Source organism: Lissotriton vulgaris, chromosome 4_1, assembly GCF_964263255.1.
Source record: "Lissotriton vulgaris chromosome 4_1, aLisVul1.2, whole genome shotgun sequence".
Taxonomy (NCBI): Eukaryota; Metazoa; Chordata; class Amphibia; order Caudata; family Salamandridae; genus Lissotriton; species Lissotriton vulgaris.
The window spans coordinates 796,241,888-796,260,513 of NC_141691.1; the positions used below are offsets into that span (position 1 = coordinate 796,241,888).

An 18,626-nucleotide genomic window follows, 5' to 3' on the forward strand; every position below is an offset into this window, starting at 1 on the left:
TGTTGCAACAACTGTGCTGGTAGCATTACGAAAAATGCCAAACACCAGCATCTCAAAAAAGCAGGCCTCATGGCATCAAGAGAAACTGAAACACCCTTCAAGCTTGATACAGGATGTAAAAACTGGTTGATTCCACCATACACTGAGGACTTCAAAAGCACTGGACAAAGGTCAGATTTGCCAAAGTATGCAAATCAACGTAATTATATTTGTAAAAGATAATAAGCCTGAAACCAAACTCGCATATAGACCAATTTTGACAATGAATTGTTAAATGTAGTCACCATCATTTTTCGAACTATGCTTTGTTGGTCAACTCCCCCACACATTTCAAATTATTTTTAGCCTGTCAGTAAACTTAATTAAAATCTGGCTAGCCCTTCATCCGCAGGCCCTTCATCTTGCTGAAGGTATTGTACCTTCACAGGCATTGCCTCCTTACTTAATCCAATAATCGGTCCCAAAAATTACAGGATAAGCAAAATAAATTGGAGGAAAAAAGTGCCAGAGCCTCTACAGTAGAGCTGATTACCGGATTAAAAGTCCTTAATGCCTCACTGGTTAATCAGCATGATTCTTTACCCTCTGTACTCAAGATGGGTTGTGTGAGAAAATGTTACAAAGACAACCCCTGAAATAATTCAAGCTACGTTAACTTAACAGCGTTCCTGTGTACTTGAGACAGGTGACATTTCTATTAGAAGTGGCCAAAGGCATAATAGTGGCGTACTCTGAAGAATTCTGCCACGATACAGAACATAATTATGCGACTACAGTTTACTTCTTCATCCAGAATGCCCCTCTCTACAACGGTACTTATCACTGCCTGTCTGGGCCAACTGGTTCAGCAGGGACATCCAAGAAAGAGTTAAACATTGCATATTCAGAACATTTTATGAAATACATACAAATACATACTCTAAACACAAGCATCTAACAGGACGATCCAGAACATCCAACCACCCAGTCAGGGTAATCTCATAAGCAAGAATACTCTGAATCCTGCGACGGTATATCAACGTCCAAGAGATGACTATCATAATCATAATGTATGCTATGTTAGATAACGAGGGCAATGACTCGATTCCCATCTCAGGAAAGAGAGACTCCTCAACTGCCTTTTCAGTATGCATTACATTTTGTCAAGTTGCCAATCAGAATAAAGATCTTCCGTCCTTCAATGACGCATCTTAAAGATAGAAGGTGCGCAAGATCACACTAAAATCTGGTCAATTTGGCTACTAGAGAAGCTTCTGCTTCTTTCCTAAAGAACAATGAGGATTTATCTCCTCATAAAAGAAAGTAAAGGACTGAGCTGTTAAAAGCCAGAACTCAAGCACCAGGCAGTTTAAATTAACATACACTTCATAACATTTAAAGAGCAATTACACTTTTGGCAGCTGCCAAGATCCAGGGATCGCTCAAAATAAATGTGGTAAATCAATAACATAACTATTCTCATACATTAGATAACCATTCTGTAAGAAATCTGATTTTTAATGGAGTGGGTGACTACCCACCTCAAGGAATAATCGCAACCCTTATCAGAGTGAACCCACAAAGTCACTAAATTAACCCAAGCTGAAACTCCTGGTAGATATGGCACAGAGCAGACAGGCTTAACTTAGGGAAGTTTGCAAGGAATTTAGCGTAATAAAGAGAAAATGCAAAACAATGACAATACCAAAAGGACTTAGAAAAACATAGTAAAATCTAATAAAATAACAAAGAAATGACAAAAATCCAATAAAGGGCACCAGAGATATGAAGTTTTAAAGTGGAATAGCACCAAGAAGCACAAACTGCCAATTGCAGTCAATAGTAACAGAAGACTGGGACCTGGGCGCAATTTGAAGCTGACTGCAATAGAGCGTGGGTCAGATACACCAACCAGGTTGGTACTGGTCAAAGATTTTACCTACTAACTTGGTCCTTTAAGTGCTACTCTACCACAGTAGTACACATCTGAAGGCAGCCAGGAACTCAGGGGAGGCGCTGAGAGACTCATAGGGAGTGAGGCAGAGGCCAACAGCATGGTCCAGTCCAGGTCCAGTTCCCACTGGCCAGCTGGGTACTTAAAGGAAAAGACCTCTTACAGCTTATTGTCTTATTTCAGCCACACAGGTCACTCAATTGACTGCTGAAGTCCATTCTCTTGGGGAGCCCCTCAGGTTAGACAGCAGGTCCACAAAGTGTTCTGCAGTGGGTTCCGGGGGTGCCACATTTATATCTGGTACAGGATAACTAGTTGGGGTGGCCCTTAGCACCTCTTTAATGAGGTAAAAGTTCCCAGGCCCTGACCTACCCACTTTTACAGCAGCTCCTCTTTGCCTTACTTCAAACAGGCCCAAATTACTAGTGAAAAAGCATTTTCAACATGATAAAAATCGGAAACTATAAACTTGGGCTTTGATGGGGTTGTGCGTGATGTCCCATGGTAATCGCAGTGTCCTCTCACATATAACACTAAAATTGAATTGGAGCAGGCACTGTACCCACAGTAAACCCAGAGACAGAAGTCTGGCAGGGAACAAGCAAGGTCCTTCAAGCAACCAGACTGTGAAAACAAATTGGCTTGCCATCCTATTTTATCCCTTTCAAATATGGCCAAAGAGTTATATGTTAACCAATAGCCCCCACCTTCCCTATATCCTACGAAGATCAGGAGTCGGCTTGTGCATTAGGGCTAACATTTCTTTTGCTCCTAGGAGTGATTTCACACAGATTTGTACCCCTAGTCAAGGCTAATCAATGGCTGGGAGAAGCGAATGCAAATTAGCGTCCAGGAACTACAGCCAGGGAAAAAGTAACTTTTTAATTGTTACTTTTCCTTAATCTTTTTTTTCAAAATGCAAATTCACCACTGAATTGGATTTTTAATAATTATTAAAAATAGTGGTTTACTTATTTTTCTAACTTGTCTCATTCCTGAGATACAGATTTAGTATTTAATACTGCTTCCTAGTGCGTCTCTATGGGCCAGCCAGACTTCCTACGGTAAAAAAATCAGCTTTTGGGTGTTAAGATAGTATAAGGGGTTGATGCCTATATGTCTTGATGCCTGATTCGTAGCCCGCTATGGGAACTCGGATTATTAAAACTGCAACTGATCCTGCTATACTCCCTATTATAAAATTAACCTTCTTTGATCCTGCTTTCAGCGGTCGTGCTCAACTTTTCTCAGACTGAACTAATTGCTTGCACAATGCTGGGTGCTACCGGGAAACCTCCTAATTGATTAATGTGCTTCTCATAATGTGTCGTGGCCGGCCCGACTGGTTGTAGGCCCGTATTTGTATGCTCCTATCTGCACAATAAAGGTTTTTTTTAAAAAAGATAGTATAAGGGCATATTAATATTACAGATCTACATGTCCTAGTTTTGCAAACCATGCACCCTGCCTTGTAGGCTATAAGTGGCATACAAATATTTAAAAAGGAGGTTTTGTCTTGTCAAAATGATTTTTTTTGACACACTGAAATGAAGTTTTTTCACTACTACAGGCAGGCAAAAATGGTAGGCTCAAAGCTATGTTTGCATTGCCACTGTAGAGAATGGCACATTAGGTGCTGTGATCCATTCAACTTTACATCCAGTAAAGTCTAAAATAGACCTTTCACCAGATTAGCTACTCTAGTTGGTCCTCAAATCTGGTTTTCGAGACCACTGAAACTTCAAGTAAAATGAGTTTAAATTTATTGCTAGCTTCAATGTGTGCTGCCACTTAGGAAGAACTAAGCAGTGTTGTCTTTGGCTAGTGTGTTTTCTGTGAAAAAACTTGCCTGCTCATACTATAAGACCTGCGCTGGTTAGTGGCATGCCCTGGTCGGGAGCCAAAAGCTCCAATTTGGATTCAATAATATTTTGTCCACTGGACAAATTAATGCTAATCTAATTCACAATCCCCAAGGGCCATGAGATGTCTAGAAGACAAAAACATGTCCTGGTGTCTTCCAGTACATTAGCACATGCAGTATTCACACAATTTCCATGAGACAGAGGATTTAGATACATTTTACATACGTCATACTATGAAAAAAATACTGCCAAAGAATTACATGTGTATTCTGTTGGAAGGGCTAAGTGGCAGCAGAAGGTGGTTACAGTGCCTGAAAGTCCACATTAGAGGATTCAAGTACCCTTGAAGTTTCTAAATAATTATTTTCTACATTACAAAGTACAGATGGTAGGATGGACAGATGCTGGCTCATCTCTTGAAATTATGAGGGTCGCTAAACATACTGCAAACCTGTCTTGATCCGATAGTGCTTTCAGTGGTTCACTCTGGGATTTCACAGGACCTCTGGTAATGTCAACTTCAGGCGGGCAGACTTAGCAGGTCTAGAACTCTAATAATGAGGACCCTAGTACAGAGTGAGCATTTTACTGTCCAGAAGCGCCACGTGAATAGGGTTCCTCCATGCATATCACATAGGCTAGAGAATTATAGGACAGAACAAAGCATGCATGTTCAATTTTGTCAAAATTGGATAAGGACAGTTTGTATGGGGATGACATTATTAGTTTTATTAGTCTCAATTAGTTGAAAGTAAAAAAAGTTGCCTCTAACCTATTTTTACATTTATTACTTTCACTCCCTTGAGCACAATAAGAAGGCTCTTACGTGCTCTTATTGTCTTGATGATTAGAGCATGGGCATGAAGTTCCTTTAAGCGTACCTTCAGGCTTGGCACAGTGAAGGCCTGTTATGCTAGGTATGAAATGGTCTCAAGACTAAAGGCACAGGAGACCAATATGTCAGAGGCCATCTGCTGCTGTGTGGCAGAAAATAATGATGTTGGCCAGTCAACAAACAGCACCCCTAGAAAAGCCCTACAAGTGACAACATACTCTGCTGCAACCGCAGTAGGATTATCAGTACAACCCGAAACATCACTTGCTAATCTGGTGGGTTACACGGCTGATTGAGTTAAAAGTTGAAACCTAGAGAGAGCAGTAACTGGGGGTTGAGGGAACAGGCAGTGCTCAATTCATAACCATGGTTCATTGTAGGAAAGTGACTTTTTGTATGGTTTACCCAGTATTTTTGAGTGGATTGAGTTGGCATATTTCACTGTGGACAGTGGTGGACTGCTACAGAGCCCTCCTTGAATATGTGCTCCCAGCCATAAATGTGGTAAATTGGCAAACCCAACTGGGATAGCAAATTATATGCAAGGTTACAGTAATTTGAAACAAGTACACCAGGGACATACAATACAAAATGGAGCACAAGGGGCCTGGATCAATAAGGTATAAAGAGGGAAGCGCTACATATGGAGCTAGCATGTCTTCACCATTACAAGATTCCAAGTGGTATTTCACTGTACAAACAGCATGACTTTCCCCAATTAGAAAGGCCTAATTTATGGGCAAGGATGGCAGAAAATTAGCTAACCTACAGACTAGACTGTGGCTTTTCACAGGCTGCAGAAAATCATTGAGCTTGACTCCCACAGCTGTCAGGCTGGATTCCTAAAAGCTGTCCCTTACAGTATTTTCAGATTTAGGAATTGCCAGGATCAGTAACCATGAAATGAGATATATCAAAGAATATTTAAGTTCTTGGAGACTGGGTTAAGGTTTTCTAGAAAGAAACTCAGCTGGCAAGTTTACCTCGTTTGTCTTGCTTAGAGATTTTGGGGCATAGTTTTTAGCTTAAGAGGGACCACGGAAACCAGATACAGTTTGAATGTGGAAACCTGAGAATTACAAGACTTACTTACCTAAGATTCAAATCCTGTCCTGCTTGGAGATTTTGGAAGCAAAACTGAAGGACTCATTAGGACCTCATATCCAGCACCACAGGCCTCACGTGAGGTGTGTGCATGCCTCAACATTATGCAGTGTCACAATGTTTAAATCGAGCTCCGGAAGAGAGACTAAGTGCAAACGTCAACAGCAGGAAAAGGTGGCAAGATCTCAACGGTGAGGAGACTTTGCCAGTACCAATACAAAAATACAAATTAAAACACCTCAAATTGTTATATCCCACTTCATAGAGCAGTCTCCTACATCAGTTCCCTACCCTTCTAGAAGACGTAGGAGTTAGAGGAACAACTCAGAACTGCTAGAAACTGCTAAATGGAGCGTATTGTCTTTCACAGTCCACAGGGCAATCAGATTTCCACTGGATCCTTGACGTTTGTCTCCACTTTTTTGGGCTTACAAACTTGAAAAATCCCGTCTTGTTCACTTTAGCTAAACTTAACAATTTTTTCAGTTTTCTCTGTTTACTACATGTGAATTTCTATAACAATGACTAAGCCAGAATACACAACACCAGATTCCCCCCGTCTTTTAAACTTATTTCCAATCGAACGATGATTTAGGATCCACCAGTCAATGGAAAATGCTACTTACCAGTATGCATCTGTTCTTGGCATGTAGAGCTGCGGAGTTGTACACTTAGCATTAGATCGCCACCTGGTGTTGGGCTTGGATGATTGCATGTTCTCGTCTTGGAATAAGTCTTTGTAGTCACGAGATAGGTGACTCCTCCCTTGGACGATAGTGCGCATGGGCATCGGCTCCATCCTTAGATTGTTTTTCGCCATTATGGGAAATGATGGAGTTAGTAGAAGTAAAGAAAAAGATGTCCATGAGTGTGCATCTAAGTAAGATAAAACTGGAATGGATACAGGTCCCAGAGAGGCGGGAGGGTGTGTACAACTCTGCAGCTCTACATGCCAAGAACATATGCATACTGGTAAGTAGCATTTTCCATTCAAGGCATATGGGCTGCATATTGTACACTTAGCATCGATTGTGCAGCAGTGTCGCCCCTAGCGGTGGTCACCTGTATCTGTTGCAGTAGTTTGAAAGAGTTTTAAGGACAGCTCGGCCTACTGCAGCTTGCTGCTTCGCTTGCACATCAACACAGTATTGTTTAGTGAAGGTGTGTGTTGTAGACTATGTTGCTGCCTGGCATATGTCCTCTAGGGGAAGTTTCCTAAGAAAACCATAGAGGCTCCTAGTTTGCGTGTAGAGTGAGCTCTAAGAGGAACTGTTAATGTACGTTTTGCTTTTTGATAGCATATTTGTATACATTTTACAATCCACCTTGCAATGCCACCTTTAGAGCTGGGGTTGCCTTTATGAGGTGGAGAGAAAGACACAAACAGTTCTTTTGTTTTTCGAAAAGACTTAGTCCTATCTATATAGTAGAGAAGAGCTCTCTTAACATCGAATGTGTGTAGAGCCCTTTCTGCCAGAGTCTGGGTTTTTGGAAAACACAGGTAATTCTACAGATTGGTTTAAATGAAAAGGAGTTATTACTTTTGGAAGGAATTTTGGATTAGTTCTTAAAACCACTTTGTTACGATGTAGTTGTAAAAATGGTTCTTGTATAGTAAATGCTTGTATCTCACTTACTCTTCTAAGAGAGGGATAGCAATAAGGAAAGCTGTTTTCCACATGAGGAATTGCAGTTCACATTTATGTAAAGGCTCAAAAGGGGGTCCCATGAGCCTTGTAAGAACAACGTTTAGGTTCCATACTGGAGAAGGTGGCAACCTAGGTGGGATGATTCTTTTTAATCCTTCCAAAAATGCTTTAATTGCAGGTACTCTGAAAAGAGACAGATGTTGTCTGTTTTGTAAATATGCTGCAATTGATGCAAGGTGCAGGAGTATGAATGAATATGCCAAGTTACACCTTTGTAAATGTAAAAGGTAACAAATTATGTTCTGGATGGAAGCATCCAGGGGATCAATTTGGTTATTGTTGGAATAAATGGCAAATCTCTTCCATTTAGCAGCATAACAAGCTTTGGTAGTAGGTCTCCTGACCTCCTTAGTAATGTTCATACAGTCTGGTGGTAGGTTAAGATCACCAAACTCTAAGGTCTCAGGAGCCAGATCGCCAGATTCAGTTGATTTGGGTCTGGATGTCTCCATGGTTCTGGGTGAGCAGGGATGGAGTCAGTTGTAGCTTTTGTGTGTAACTAGAGATAGTTCTAGCAGTGTGGTGAATCACAGTTGGCGTGCCCATGTGGGAGCTACTAGGATTAGTTTGAGAGATTGTTGTCTGAGCTTGCGTACTACTAATGGTACTAGTGGTAGAGCCGGAAAAGCGTACGCAAATCTGCCTGACCAGTTCATCCATATCGCATTGCCCTTGGACAGCGGGTGTGGAAACCTGGAGGCGAAGGTTGGGCATTTTTCGTTTTCGTGTGTGGCAAACAGATCTATGTCTGGATGAACTTGTGAAAGAATGGTTGAAGAACCTGCAGATGTAGTTCCCATTCGTGAATTTGTTGTGTCTGTCGACTCAACAGATCTGCTATCTGTTTGTGAACACACGGAAGGTGCTCTGCCAACAGATATATATTTTGTGGAATGGCCCATCTCCAAATGTTCTGTGCGAGCTGGGACAGTTGTAGAGAGTGCGTCCCCCCCTGTTTTTGTATATAATACATGGCTGTCATGTTGTCCGTCCGGATCAATACAGCTTTGTTCTGTACTTGGAATGTTTTGAGTGCTAACAATATTGCTAGCAGCTCTTGGATGGTTGATATTGAACAATTTTTGTTGACTGCTCCATTGTCCTTGAGTTGTATGATGTAGGAGATGGGCTCCCCATCCTGTGAGGGATGAGTCTGCTGTGAGCACTAGGTGTGGAACAGGTTCGAGGAACGGCCGCCCTTTTGTCAAGTTTTTGGTGTTCCATCACTGCAGAGAGCGATGTGTGCAACTGTCTACCAACACCAGGTCTGGTCGTTGACCTTGAGCCTGGTTCCACTGTTGTGCTAGACATTTCAGTAACGGACGCATTTGCAGTCTTGCATATGGTACTATGAAGATGCAAGATGCCATCATGCCTATTGGTCTCATGAACACTCTGGCTTGCAGAGATTGTTGCTGTTGAAAAACTGTGATTAAGGCTTGAATGCTCTGTATCCTTGCTGGACTGGGATATGCTAGAGCTATAGACGTGTTTGTCACCCCTAGATACTGATGTATGTGAGAGGGTTGCAAGTGCGACTTGGTGTAGTTGATGGTGAACCCCAAATTGTGCAATGTTAATTTTCTGATGTGTGTGTTAGACACACTAATTGAATGACATGGGTTTTATGAGACAATCGTCTAGATAAGGGAAGACATGTATTTGTTGTCTCCCGAGATGTGCTGCTACTACTGCTAGGCACTTTGTGAATACTCGTGGTGCCGTTGTCACTCCAAATGGAAGGACTTTGAACTGAGAATGTTGTCCTTCCAGCACAAACCTTAGATACTTCCTGTGAGCAGGATGTATAGGAATGTGGAAGTAGGCGTCCTTTAGGTCTAGTGTTGCAAGGAAATCGCCTTGTTGCAGCAATGGGAGCACTTGTTGTAAAGTGATCATATGAAAATGATCTGCTTGTATGTAATGATTGAGGGGCCTGAGGTCGAGAATTGGTCTTAGTGTCCCGTTCTTCCTGGGAATTAGAAAGTACAGCACGTAAAACCCTGTTCCTTGTTCTTGTAAAGAAACTTTTGTAGAAGTGACAGCACTTCTTTGAGCAGAGTAAAGTGTTCTGTAGACATTGGACGCTGCCTGGGTGGTATGTGTGGAGGTGTTGCTGTAAATTCTAGGCAGTAGCCATACTGGATAATCTGTCGTACCCACCTGTCTGTTGTGATGGAGTTCCAGACAGGCAGGAATTGCGTTAATCTGTCCCCCACAGGAGTGGAATGCTGTTGGGGGAGCAGAGGGAAGATACTGTTATGTGGCGGAAGAGGTTAGATTACTGTTGTTTCCCCGACCTCTTCCTTTATTGTGATTACCTCTATATCCTCCTCTAAAATATCCCTTGTTAGAGGATGTTTGTGTGTTAGATTAGAAGGATGTTGTATTGTCTGCACCAGGTTGTTTGTAGTCCCCTCTATAGAAGGAGCGATAAAAGGAACCTCTAGTTTGTGTGGACTGTAAAGCTCCCATAGATTTGGCAGTGTCTGTATCCTCCTTCATTTTTTCAAGTGCTGTGTCTACTTCTGGACCAAACCATTGGTTTTGATTAAAGGGTTCATTTAAAATGGTAGTTTGCACTTCCTGTTTAAACCCTGAAATGGGTAGCCACGCATGTCTTCTAAGTACGACTGGATGGAGGATGAGTTGGTGTAACACTCATGGCAGTATGTTTTAGGCACAAGGTAGGGACAATTGAACAGTATCTTAGTGGCAAAAAAAGTACCTTTGTATCTAGCATTTATGGATTTTCCTCTGCTTTTGACTGTGAGAACAGAGTCAAATTATGGCACATTCTGATTAAACAAGGTTTAGATCCAGTGCTGGTTCATTTTGTGGCACATCTACATGAGAATATGAAGGTGAGGGTACACATTATCACCTAGGGGGACGTATCTAGCAATGTAGACATCCATCGCAGAGGGATACAGGGCTGTGTTTTGGCCCTCCTTTTATCCATATGGTATATTAATGATTTACATCCCTTTATTTATTACAAAAGTCCCCTCAGATGTTCCCAATGTCAAAGGAAATATATTGCCCTTGCTATTGTATGCCGATGACGCTGTGCTCATGGCGCGAACTCCCCGGGCGCCACGCCTCCTTGTACATGCGTTTGTTGAGGTTATGAACTCATTAGATATACACACTAACTTTTCAAAATCTCACATCATATTGTGTGGGCCCAAGTGTAGATTCTGCTCTACTATGGTAATCATTCCTTAAGCAGGAGCAATACCTTCAAATATTTGGTATTTAATTCTCTGATCAGGGTTTTTGATCAACCTTGCATATCGTTCTACGAAACTTTAAATGGCCAATGACTCTCTTTGCAGTCACCTCCAACTTCTAGGGGTGAGGGGGAGAAGGTTGTTTCGCTCCTCTTTTGCAGATTTATAGGTCTCACTGCATACCAATAGCTATATATGGGGCCGAGGTCTGGGGGGGTCTCAAACTGTGTAGCCATTCAAAGAGAAGAAAACAATTTCTTTAGGAAATGTTACCTGCTCTCTCCCTGCCTCAAATTGTAATGGCCACAAGGAACTGGGCTCTCTTTTATAGAAGACCAGATTAAGGTCCAGTCTGTCTTATTATGGATCTCAATCTGGTGTATAAACGAGAGACATAAGTTTATAGTAAAATTGGGATGGAACTTTCAAAAAAGTACTGCCGCAATATTGGCCAATGTAGACCAGCGTTCAGATTTGTAATACAATTATCTGCAATGGATGTTATCTTGTATACAGGGGCATTTTTAAAACTTTCTGCGCAAGCACACAAGTCTAGGCTGTTATAATCTCCCTGATTTGTTTTTGGTGCCTGTTTTCGCATTATATCATTACGTACTGTATGCATATTCTCCTCTCCAACTCTATGAACTGTCATTTTAACTTAATTTGTATTGTGTTTCTGCTTTTATGGGAGCCTTTAAGGCTTTCGGATAAAGATTTTATTGATTGATTTTACATTTTTCTTGTTCTTGTCTAATTCGTTTGGGAAAGTTGCTGTTTACTTCCTGGACTTCAATGCTATTTTGGCCCTGCCTGAAAACTCTGCTAGTTTATGGCTCTTGTGGCAGTCCTACCTCAGAGAAAACCTGCAGAGTGAACTCTGGATTCCTCAAGGCCTGGCTTTATCCATAAAAAACATTAGATTAATTTTGGTGAACCCTCTCCTAAATTAATAATCTAATCACTTCCATCTAGTTCACTTAGCATCACTTGCTGAAAGTATTTTGAAAGTGCTCAAAACTGTAAGGAACGGTCACAGTTCAGCACAAGGATATGTAGACATCAACTAAGACATTCTGTGGTGTGCTTCTGTGTGATCTACAAATCCAAACTGACAGACCAAGGGGATTTTAAGTTTAGAGGCTATTGTCTACTATGATGGCAATCACAGTCTTTTTTTGGTGCTGTCCCGTGGAGATGGGTATGCTGTAAATATGGTGGATATGTTAGGGAAATTTGTACTATCTGCCTGTACCTGGTGTATGCAACTGAAGCTTATGCTGCGGTTTCCTGTGCTGAATGAGTTTCTCTTGAGATCTCTGTAAAAGCACTGGCATTGGTTTACTCCTTTCTTACTGATAGGACACAATCTAACACCCTGGGTAACTTCACCTCCCAGTCCTTTACACCCCCCATGCGGTGTCCCACAGGTTCCTCCTCGAGTTCCACACTATTTAATGTATATGTCTCTGAGCTGGCACTAGTAATTAGATCCTTTGGGATGGAAATAACAACCTATGCAGATGATACCCAAATTGCTGTATCAATCAAAAATACCCAACCTCGGGGGCGTGGCTAGCAGCAGAACAAGATGGCTGTATAGTTGAAGAACTCCGGGGATAGCTCAGCCCTTCCCATCAATCCGCCTATTAATCCGGAATCTGCAACGCTCCAAAGGCCTGTCCCGAGGTCCGGGATCACACGGAGACGACCAGTGAAACTCCGAATCGAAACCAGTGCCGGGATCCACCTGAAGCATAGAGCGACCGGTGGCGGCCTGCACGGAACGTAGAAACAGTGGCCTAAAGTTACTCAAGGCCCGGGGACGCGCGGAGGTGAGGAGGGGTTTGGCAAACAGCACGCCAAAGACTGACGTCACACCCAGCGCTATCACAATCAGAGAGCTGCAGGGAGGCCCGGGGACAGCCAGTGACGTGCGAACAACAGCACGGGAAGCAGCCAGAGTGCGTTAAGGTCTGGCAGACAGCGCGACTGACAGGAGTCTGCCAAAGGGAGACTGTGCAATACCTGCCCTGCGAGACAACAGAAACGTGACACCCCCAGTAGACGGTGAGGCGACTTTAGCACCGCAAAGGAGAGCGAGGGTTGTAGAACTAGAACCCCCCCCACCCCCCCAAAAAAAGAGGAAGGCTGACGACGGGGTGAGGGGTAATCGCCGACGGCCCACCTCTTACACGGAAGCCGGGACCTAAATAGGTTTGCAGCTCGACAACAAAACAAAGGGAGAGGCGCGGAGGTGCACAGCTGGTACTACACTGGTGGTGAAGGTCGCGCTGCTGTTCAATACTTGTGGGACACTCCTTGATAGCACAGGAGGGGTGTGTGGTGCACAACTGGCTGCAAGAACAACGGTGAAGTGGTGGTGAGGCCCGGTGTAAGCGAGACAGCCAGGAGCACGAACCCGGGGGGGGGGGGGCAATAGTACTACCGAACACCTGCCGCTGTAGCGCGCAGTCCCCATAATTGAACGAGGCAAGCCTGATGCGGGTGGGTGACCCCATCTCCCCTCCCTCCCTCCCCCCTCCACATGGTGATTACCTGGATACGGTACAGCCCGGCAGGAGCAGGTGGACATTGTAAGCTCCAACACACGCTTGCTGGGGCGCGACTCAGACGGCACAGGCGAACCAGGTCAGCAACATAACAGGGTCACCAGAGGCGCGCCAAGAATACGACCCGCTGCGACCACCTGCTGGGAGTCATAGGCGCACACGAACTGCTGCCACACCACGCCAACACGTCAATCCTAGTGTTGGGGTCAACAAGCAGTAGCCCACGGATCCTGCGAGCGAGAGTGGGTCTGTCACTGGGCGGCAGACTATTTTACTCACCAGTGACAGCGCCATGAAGGGAATGGGCGCACGGAATCAGACCAGGCAGGCCAAACTTGACAAATATGCGTATGACAAGAGCTCCCCGCCCCTGACAGAAGGACGCCCATCCAGGGGTAAGGCAGCAGAAGGCGAGGGGGCGAAGAAGGTCACACTTGAAGACATATTGAAAGCACTATCGAGCGTCCAAACCACAGTGGGGATGATCTCAACAGATGTCTCACTGCTACGGGCAGACTTCCAGAAAATGGTCGACAGAGTTAAGGAGGTAGAAGTGGTCACCAAGTCTCTAGTGGAAGATACATCAGAGCTGCAAACGGCCCTAGCCCGAATCGAGGCAGAAAACAAGCTACTAAAGGAGATCGATGACCAAGAAGGACGCTCGAGAAGGAACAACGTGTGCATCCTCGGTATTCCAGAGAGCGAAGGCAAACAAGCAACGGACCTGTATGTGGAGTAACTGATTAAGACGAGATTGCAACCCAAGGGACTATCCACTTTCCTCTCAGTGGAGAGAGCGCACAGGGTCCCCGGCGGCAGGCCAAAACCAGGAGCGGCCCAGAGACCGGTGCTAGCCAGACTGTTTAACTTTCGAGACGGAGACTTGATCCTGCAAACAGCAAGATTCTCGCCACCAATTTGAGTACAAAATTCAACAATTGCCTTCTTCCCGGATTACACGGCCGAGGTCTCTCGTCGAAGGAGAAGTTTCATGGAAGTCAAAAAGGCACTAAGGGCACAAGAGTTGCCCTACTCCATGCTGCTTCCAGCAAGGCTCAGAGTAGTGGCTGAAGGGAAAACGTGGTTCTTTGAGACACCGGAAGCGACATATGACTGGCTCGAGGGTTGGAGGCAAGAAGAGGGACCCCACCGTGGGAACAAAAACCACCGCCGCCGGACAGAAGATGAAGACTCCGGAACTCAAGAATCCAGGCGACTAGACACGGACCGCTCACCAGGGACGGACACAGAGGGGGCTGACCACGATCTGCACTCCTGAATGGTGGACTCCTGAGACACTACCTGTTTACATAGACTATATTGGTCGGACCGGCAGTGGACACTGGACTAAGGCGGGCCTTGAAGGGCAGGAAGGGCTGCTGCTCCCATTGAACTCTTTACCCCGACAAGCAAGTACAATGGTTCAGGGGGGGAAGAAGCACTCTGGGGTGGCGGGCGCTTGCAAGTCCGTTAAGCAAGGAGGCAGGGAGCGATAAGGGGTAGGGCTGTTCGTATTTTGTTTAGTTTGGTTATTGTTTACGTTGGCAAGATTGACATGTCCAGAGTCCGAAAGGTTTCCGGATCCACTTCTGAGTTCAGAGAGCAACAATTCCTCTTTTCTACACACTATACTCATGGCACTAGATTTACAACCTAACGCCTCTTGCGGCGTATCGCAGGAGACCCCAGTAGCCCCCCTAAGAATAGTGACATGGAACGTGCGAGGTCTGGGTGATAAAATAAAGAGGGGATTGGTACTACAGTCACTGAAATGCCACGGCCCGGCACTTGCGCTTTTACAGGAGACACATCTCACAGGAACAGCAGGTAAGGCAATGGACAGATGGGGGTACAAAATGGTGACACTTCGAATTCTCCTCGGGATCCAGGGGGACAGGTATCCTAGTGCGGAAAGCATCTTCATTCATAGTTCTGCAGACTAAGGCGGACCACCAGGGACGGTTTGCTGCGGTACAGGGTCAGTGGGAAGGCAGGCTCCTGAATATAGTATCAGTATATATACCACTGGCGCTTCACTCAGTGGCCCTTTCAGCCTTTGGCGAATTCCTTCTCTCCCTACCGGAGGGTGATTTCATCATTGGGGGAGACTTCAACACTACTTTAGACGCAAACATGGATAGGTTCACCACGCGATCACAAACATCCGGACCCTCACGATTCCGTAGCTTTATAGATGCTATGGGGTTGGTGGACGTTTGGAGACACACACATCCCACTGCCCGACAAGACACATATCACTCCACTGTACACAATAGTCTGTCCCTGATAAGATTACTTCCTGATGCTGGGCGCCATTCTCCTAAACGTTGAGGAGGTAGAGATAAGGCCCAGAGGCATCTTGGATCACTCCCCGGTGCTACTTCCCTCTCCTGCTGGAAGAAATCCCGCCGGCAGTTGTATCCCATTTACCCTAGGTATCTTAAAGTGCCAGGCGTAAATCTCCAGAAAGCTACTAAACACTATTTTGAGGAAAACACGGTGTCAGTAGATTCGCCATCAAAAGTATGGGAAGGTTACAAAACTGTCCTGAGAGGTCAAGCGATTGCCTCTATTACTGTATACAAAAGGACACAACAGGAGGAATTGGTAGAATTAGAGTTAGCCCTGCAAGCAGCTGACACAGCGCACATGACAGACCCCCCTCACCAGGTACGGCGCACGCCCTATGCCTCCGACAGCAACAATATAGGGATCACCTAAGAAACCGGACGGTCGACAACATTAAGGCGACACAGCATAAAGTATACAATGTGGGTGCCAAAGCTAGAAAGATGCTGGCATGGTTAGATAGGAGGGGGGATGGCGCTAAGGGAATACAGCAGCTGCGGACACGGGAGGGACGCCTCCAGACGCATCCAGAACACATAGTGCATACACTAGCAGAACTTTTCAGGGAGGTCTATACTCAGACTTTGGAACTGACAGAGGCCGAAGTAGAGGACTCCCTCAGACTTATAGAGGGGCCAACCCTTACACCAGAGGCGGCATTAGAATTGGAGGCGAACCTCACCATTGAAGAATTGCAAAATCCAATCCGCTCAATACAATCAGGGAAAGCGTTGGGACCCAACGGGATCCCCATAAAATGGTACAAGCAAATGGCCGAGGCTGTGAGCACGCGTCTATTGGCAATGTAGAACGAAAGTCTAGATAAGGCCGGGCTTCCACTAGACCAATGAATGGCGACGATAGTGGCGATCCCAAAATCCGGCAAACCCGCCAAACACTTCCTACCGCCCGATATCACTGCTAAATGCAGAAGCCAAAATATTAGCTAAAGTACTATCCAACAGAATGAGGACTCACCTCCCGAAACTGACCCATCCGGATCAATCGGGTTTTATGCCCGATAGGAACACGGCTCTCAATCTTCGACGCATGCATGGGGCACTGGCACAGGCTTCATTGTTGTCAGATCTGGCGGTGATATTGTCATTAGATGCGAAAATGGCATTTGATATGGTGGAATGGAAATATCTATTTGCGGTCCTATCGCGTATGGGATTTGGTCCTACATTTAGTGCATGGATACGACTTATACAATAAGCCTTTGGCTCGGGTTACAGCCAACGGCCACATATCACACGAGATAGCGCTGGCAAGGGGGACACGCCAGGTATGTCCCCTGTCGCCGCTGTTATTTGCACTGGCGTTGGAACGCGACATTGATTAGGACGACCCCGATGCTAAAGGGAATCAGCTGGAGGGAGGGTTGGGAAGATCGTCTTTCGCTTTACGCGGATGACATGTTAATAAACCTTACAGACCCAGAACGTGGCATACCAGAGCTTCTTAATATTTGCGAAACCCTCTGCAGTGTCGGGCTACACAATAAACTGGGCCAAATCAGTCCTCTACATTCTGAAGGGACCGGCGCCGGCACTTCCCGCCAACTGTCTGCTGGTGTTGGCGGAGGGCTCCTTTAAATATTTAGGAATCTACATTACTAACGACACAGCTGACTTCTTCGCTAAAAACTTGGCACCCCCTCTGGAGCGCCTAAAGCGTGATGTAGCGCATTGGGCGTCTTTGCCCCTTGCGCTCCTGGGTAGAGCGGAGTTATAAAAAAGGATGGCTCTGTCTCGATTTCTCTATGTCCTCGACAATACACCCACCACGGTATTTTAAACAGATAGCAGCACAAGTATCAGTCCTTCTTTGGGGTCACCGGTCAGCGCGCATAGCACAGACAAAACTATACAAAAGTTGGTACGATGGCGGGATTGCACTCCCAAACTTACAATTGTACTATTGGGCAGCACAACTCAAAGTCATCAACCAATGGATCCATGCACCTCACGATGACCCAGCATATAGGGCAGACAGGGCACAGTTGGGCACGAATAGCATGCTAGCTGTGCTTTATAATAGAGGGCTGGCCTCGAAATTGGGGGGACCCCCAAAGCACACAGCCACAGTGTGGTACACAGCACAGACGAGATTGGGTTGGAGGGGAGTTATAAATAAACTTACCCCGCTCTGGGATACCAAAGCGTTAGGCCACCTGCGGCGTAGTAAGGGATTTACACAGTGGGACAATATCGGCTTATCCACGGTGGCAGACCTATGGGACAAAGAAACAGTGAAACCCTTCACCCAACTCCAGCAACAATATGACCTGGGACCGAATGAGATGTATAGATATATACAAATAAGCCATGCATTATTGACGGTACTCCTGCCAGACACGAAGTCCCTGGAGCCTTCCCGCTGGAGGATCGTTTGCTCACTGATCACATGCACAAATGGCCCACCTCACTTACATACCGGAAGTTGTTGAACAACATGCCAGATCCCAACGGTTACACTACGGGGGAAATGGGTGACGGGGGTGGGAGACATGGACTATTCAGAGTGGCTAGAAGCCCTGGCGTCACCTAAAGAGGTGGGAATCTCTGCCAGGCTTAGGTTAGTACAGCTTAAAATCCTACATCGCATATACTACACCAGGACCTTCTTGCACAAACTACAAAGGGCACAACATCCATACTGTCTTCGAGGGTGCGGGGAGGAGGGCACTTTTCTCCACACCATGTGGGAATGCCCAGCGATAGTTAATTATTGGCGTCAGGTGCTACGCACAATATCACAAACAATAGAGGTATCGCTACTTCCGGAAAAACGTAGATGCTTATTAAATGTATGGGTACCCAATGACCTCGCACGTCACGGACAAACTTGGGTCACGTTGGGCCTCATGATCGCTAAGAGAGATACCGCACAGAAATGGGGGGTGGCAGAGTTGCCCTCGCTAGCAGCATGGTGCAGAAACGTGGACTTGCAGTGATCACAGAACGCACAGTGTATACGGCTAGAGGGAGCCCACGAAAATTGACTAGAATCTGGGCGTCCT

General features: G+C 45.3%; 1 protein-coding gene and 1 pseudogene across 2 annotated transcripts in view; both read right to left on the reverse strand.

Moving 5' to 3' along the window:
• Window positions 1-13,275, reverse strand: part of LOC147722597 (uncharacterized) — a 29,002-nt pseudogene extending 15,727 nt beyond the window's left edge.
• Window positions 1-18,626, reverse strand: part of DROSHA (drosha ribonuclease III) — a 692,102-nt gene that overhangs the window by 514,070 nt on the left and 159,406 nt on the right. The gene's annotated exons all lie outside the window — the stretch shown is intronic.